Genomic DNA, 5,462 nt, shown 5'->3' on the forward strand with positions numbered 1-5,462 from the left:
TTCAGTGTATAATATGTCAAAAATAACTAAAACATTGTAGCTGATTCACCAAATCAGGTCATGTCTGAATGACCAGTGTCACCACAGGCTGCCAGACAGGGTGATACAGGCTGTGTAATTGGTTTTGGTGTGAAACAGTAGGGTCCAGAGCAGAGAAGATGAGGTTAATAGGGATGGGGTAACAGAATCCAAGAGTAACTTAGGAAATGAAACAGAGAAATTGATAAAGCAAACTTCAGCAGCATTTGGCAATGGTTAGAGTGCCTGCAGAAACTATCACAAGGTCTGGTTCCTGTGATGTATGTGAGCAGGATATTGTTCACTGCTGCTTTGCTTCCCTTGTCCCTCAATCCCTACATTTTTTAATGCCTCTATTCTTCATCTGCAAAGTGAAGATCCAGTATCACCTTTAGGAGGATGTAGATTGTCTTAAATTATGAATGTCTGTAAAGCTCTTTGAAATCTTTGCATGGCTCTTGTTTCAGCAGTACAAGGTATTATCTATACTATCAATGCTGTGCTTGTTCAGGAAGAGTACAATGTTTTTTATTTGCAACTGTGGTCCCAGCTGAACTCTGCAGTTGGATGCTGAGAGATAGGTGTTCCATTAAAACTGCATGTGGAGAGATCAACTGCCTCTAAATATGAAAGCTGCAGGAGTAATAAGAAAGAAGGCTGCAGAACAGAGATAGCTAAGTGCTAGCTGCAGCTTTTGCTTTATTCTTCCCTCTTTTTTTGTTGAAATTAACCTGGCCAACTAGAAATAAAAATGTATGCCTGTATCTATTGGAGAAGAATAGCTGGAATGTAAGATTTATTGGCACCAATATGCAGGAGCAATTTCAGAAATACCTCTGGAAATAAACTCATGTGTTGGGGTTTGCCTTACTCTGAGCTCTTCCTCTACAAGAACTAATGAGCAGAACTGTGCCAATTGATCATTGACTTTTGCCCTTTTATGCCACCTTTAGTAAAGATTCTTCAGCCCTCTTTAGGGTTGGCACTTGATACCAAAGCAACTATGGGGTGGGAGTTTTAATATTCTGTTTACAGCTGGACTAGAGACATGTACTGGTTAATTCCAAGCCTTGCAAAGTCAATGAGAGCTTCAGAAAGATCCAGGTGTGAGTGGTGACTCTGCTCTACTGGCATGGCTGTGGCTGAGTTTTCCTGTGCTGTGCTCACACGAATTCTGTGAATGTCCTCAGGCTGTTAAGACAGGATGGTGGAGTCAAAGTTATTCAAGATGAGGGGAGGAGTAGCAGGAATTTGCTGGTGTTCAGGAGCCACTGCACACATATTGCACTGTAAACTCCATTCCAAAGTGGAATTGAACATTCTGATGTTATGAAAATGTGATCTGTAGTGATGTACCATGATGTAACAGAGTTGTGAATGAGGGTGGTTTTTCTATCTGGCAAAAAGCTGGGAAACAATGTTCAAAGTTTCTTTCTCCTCAAAGACCTGAGTTGCAGCCAGCAGGGCTCAGTTCTGTGTGTGAAGAACCTTGGAGGCCAGACACCTTCTTCCCTTAAACCTCCAGGATGCCCAGGAAGTCACAACTTATAGGTCATTCTGAATGGATCATTAGATGAACCATGTTTGTGTCTGAGATAGTTCAGCTTGGCACTGCCTTCTAATGGATGCACAGCTGAGGTTTAATGCAGCTTCAAGAGATCAATGTGTAATGATGCTTTTCCACTTTGCTCCGTTTCTTCTGCCCCTCCTGTTCCCCTGCCTCTTTTAGCTCTGGTTAACTACGATGGAGAAAATTCACTCACAAAGCTTCTTTTTCTTTCTTGCAGTAGTGTGATTGGTTGCTCAAGGAAGGGCAACTCAGTCTGGTTTTCAAAGCATTTTTGCAGGATTGAACTGACTTAAAGCTTAATAGGATACGTACAGTGTTACACTGAATGCAGCTCTCGTGCTGTGCACTGAAGATTTACAATTATTTTAATTTAACCCAAATGAAAATGCTATGAGCCAAGTTATTTTGCAGACATCTCTTTTGGATGGTTATTTGATTCCTTACACTTCATATGGAAGATTTAACTTGAGGTTTGGCTGCTCTATTCATGTGTCCAAATCTATTTTGGGGGTTTGGTTTTTCAAAGCAGACCTCCTCAGCTTTTGCAGGTGCAGTTTTTTGTCCTTGCAACTAACTTTGCCTTCAAAGGGATGTTGGGAGGGGGTAAAGTGGGACTCACTGTAGCACAAGGAGTGGCACAACATGGTGGGAACCCAGAACTGGGGAGCAGTGGGGGGAGTCTAAAACTTTCATGCAAGTCTCTTCAGGGATGAGAAGAATCAGGCCAGCTGTGTTTTCTGGATGAAGGCTGCAGTATCAGGCACTGCAAACCCTTCTTGTGCTTTCCTCTGGCGTGGGCAATGTGCTGGCTTGGGCCTGACCGTGTGGTGGAAACCCACATCTTCAAGGCCTCAGGGACCCTGGGGCTGGTGATGAGAAATGCTGCCCTGGTATCACAGTACCTGAGCAAGAAAGGCTGTTAAAGCACCTTTTTATTCATGGAGAGAAATACTTGCTGCTTGGTGTCCTCCTCCCCTGAGTGCTTCTGTGAAGGTTGACCCAAATGACCCCTGGAAAGCAAATCCTGAGGTTGTTCAGTGCAGGTAACATGAAGAAAGAGCATCGTGGTCCTTGGTAGCTCAGGACTGACATTCTGTGCCTGTATGAGGTGGTCCTAAAGTTAATTCAGGTGCTATAAGACACTGCAGAGGAAGAAATTCCCAGCAGAGAGTTTCTGTGTATTTGATTTGTATTTGGTGTTTGTTGGACCTCATAGGAATGTCTGGGGGATTGTTTTAGCCGCCACTTCCGCAGAAAGGAAAAATTTCTGGTAGACAAATGGGAGACACTTGTCCTGTCTTCATTCTGGTGTTAATTGGGACTTTGGAGTGAGTCCCTATGATTCAGCTAGGCACATACTTGCTTGAATGTGCCTGCTTTTCTGTCTCAGTCACATAAATGCTCAGGATTAGCACTGGAGATGAAAAAATCTAAAGAAGAGATGATCCCAGGACTTGAAGCTGGACTGGCCAGGGTTTGGATCCTACCAGCCTGAGGGGGAGCCTGACCTTGGCACAACAAGCTGTGGCTGGCCTGGTATGGGTCAAAGCTGTAGGACTCAAAAGTTTGAGCAAGGAGAGAGGAGAGAGCCTGGAACAGACAGAGAAACTCTTACGTTGCGTAGGTAATTTCCAGAACTGTTATTGCTTCCAACTGCTCCTGCCTTGCTCCTCTCCATCACAGGTCTCCTAGGCCTGGGGATGCTGACAGCCTGGTCCACATCACCCCTACTCCTGCCAGACTTGACAGAGGGGTTTGGTGGTTCCAAGGGAACAGAAAATCAAGAGCATTTTGTGACCATTGGCTCCCACATTGACCCTTTTCAAATGCCTCACCTTAATAGAGGAGACCCTTTGTCAACTGCAACAGTGTTTGAATTGTCTTTAACAGGCTCATCTGCCAAAGCCCCTCCTGGAAATGGTCTCTCTTCATATTTTAGATTCCAACATCCTTTTTTGGAAATTAATAACCACATAGAGATGGTCTAATTGCACAGAGCCTTGTTGAGCTAGAGTCAACATTTCCTTTAGCTCTTATTAAGCCTATCATAAAGGTATGTTTATAAAAAGGTCGTATTATTAGCATGATGTGTTTGGCTTCATGTCTGAAGGAAGTGCTCCAAAGATACTAACACACTTAATTGAAGGAAAGAATGAAGATGATTACATGAAGCCCAAGAATTTTAAGTCTGTTAAAAGTTTAACTAGAAAACCTTGGTTGTTGAACCATCTGCTTTTAATCTTCCTATTGCTATGTAGTCTTCTGGGGACTTGGGCTTGGCAACAGATTTCCAAATCACTAAATTAATCTTGTCAGGTTCAGGAAGCACCAGAAAACCCTTGGGAGGCATATTCTGCACTCAGTTACACCTGTATGAAGTCACCACCCTCAGCTAACACAGTGACACCACGTTTTCTCTGTAGGATTGTGTGGTCAAATATCTAGACATGCTGATCTGCAAACTGATATTTGGCTGGATTACTTATCTAAATTCTCTTATGGATAAATGATCCTGAAATATTCAAAACAATCTGCATCATCATCAAGCAGTCTCAAATATCCATGTGGATATTGAAAAAAAATTGCTCAGCAGCATTGCAATAGCAAGTTTTTTATAGCAATACTTTTTTAGTTGAGCCATTGGTTTATGTGTACATGAGATTTTCTCCCTGCAGCCCTGTTCTGTCAGCAAGGGCTGTCAATATGTGCATGGTCTCATCAAAACAGGCTTAGCAAATATGTTAAACACAGAGTCTCCCTATTAAGAAAAATAACAAAAAGTTAAACCTGCTCTAAGTTTCTTATATTTGGATGGTGCGCAGAGCTGTAAACTGGCTTTAGACACCTGTCAGCTCAAGGAAATAACCATGTAGAAACTCTAATGTCTTAATGTGCATGTCCAACAGCATGACAAGTGCTCAGCAAACAATGTACTGGAGATGGCTGTTGCTGCCTGCAGGTTTTGCTGGTCTCTCACTGCAGCAGAGAGTGCCACCTGCATTCCTGGCTTCTCCTTCAAAGGCTGCAGCTTAGCAGATGACACCGAGCAGTGGGAGGAAGTGGTGGTGAAGGTCTGGGGAGCCCTTGTGCCCGAGCTGGGCTGGGGCAGCAGTGGGAGCTCCTGGCACAGGGGCTCTGCAGCTGCCTCTGCCCCTAAGGAGCCACCTGGCAGCTCCAGCAGCAGCTGGGGGATTTTATTAGAAAGTTGCGTTTTCTGAAGCGCCGCTCTGTGCCTGTGCTTTGATTTGCTGCAGAGAACCTCCTCAGAACATTTTCAGACTCCCTGTGTCTCATTAGGTGTAAAAGTCCTGCACATCTCCCTTATGATGGGAATGTTCTGCACATTTCCCTGCTGGAAATCTTCTGCACATCTCCCTCATGCTGGGAATCCCCTGATGCTTTCCAGAAAAGCTGCGCCTGTAAGATTGGATCCCTTTGGAGCTTTGCCCTGGAGTAGCTGTGGTGGAGCCTCAGCAGCACAAAGTGGGAAGCAGTATTCCCACATTGTTTTTCTCATTTAATTCTCAGGGAAAAGCCTCTGATTTCTCTAAAAATCCTGTCAGTCTCACTTGTGAAATCTGACGTACAGCCTAAAAATAGCATTTCGGTGAGAACTGAGATCACCGACAGTGAACTGACTGGAGGAACAGAAGTTGGCAAGTATACACTGCTCAACATTTCCAAAACTAATTTTCCACATCAAGTCTCCTCTTCCTTTTCCCTGTGCTGTTTAAACAGAAATGTAAAAAGAAACTGTTAAGGAAACCCACATATGTAATTGTTAGGGGAGGAAGAAAGTTTTGTGGCTGAGAAACAGGAGAAGAGCCAGATGATCCTGTTACTTCTCCTGCCACAGACTTACGTGACCTTGGCA

The sequence above is a fragment of the Lonchura striata genome, chromosome 18 (assembly GCF_050655825.1).
Source record: "Lonchura striata isolate lonStrDom1 chromosome 18, ASM5065582v1, whole genome shotgun sequence".
Classification (NCBI taxonomy): Eukaryota; Metazoa; Chordata; class Aves; order Passeriformes; family Estrildidae; genus Lonchura; species Lonchura striata.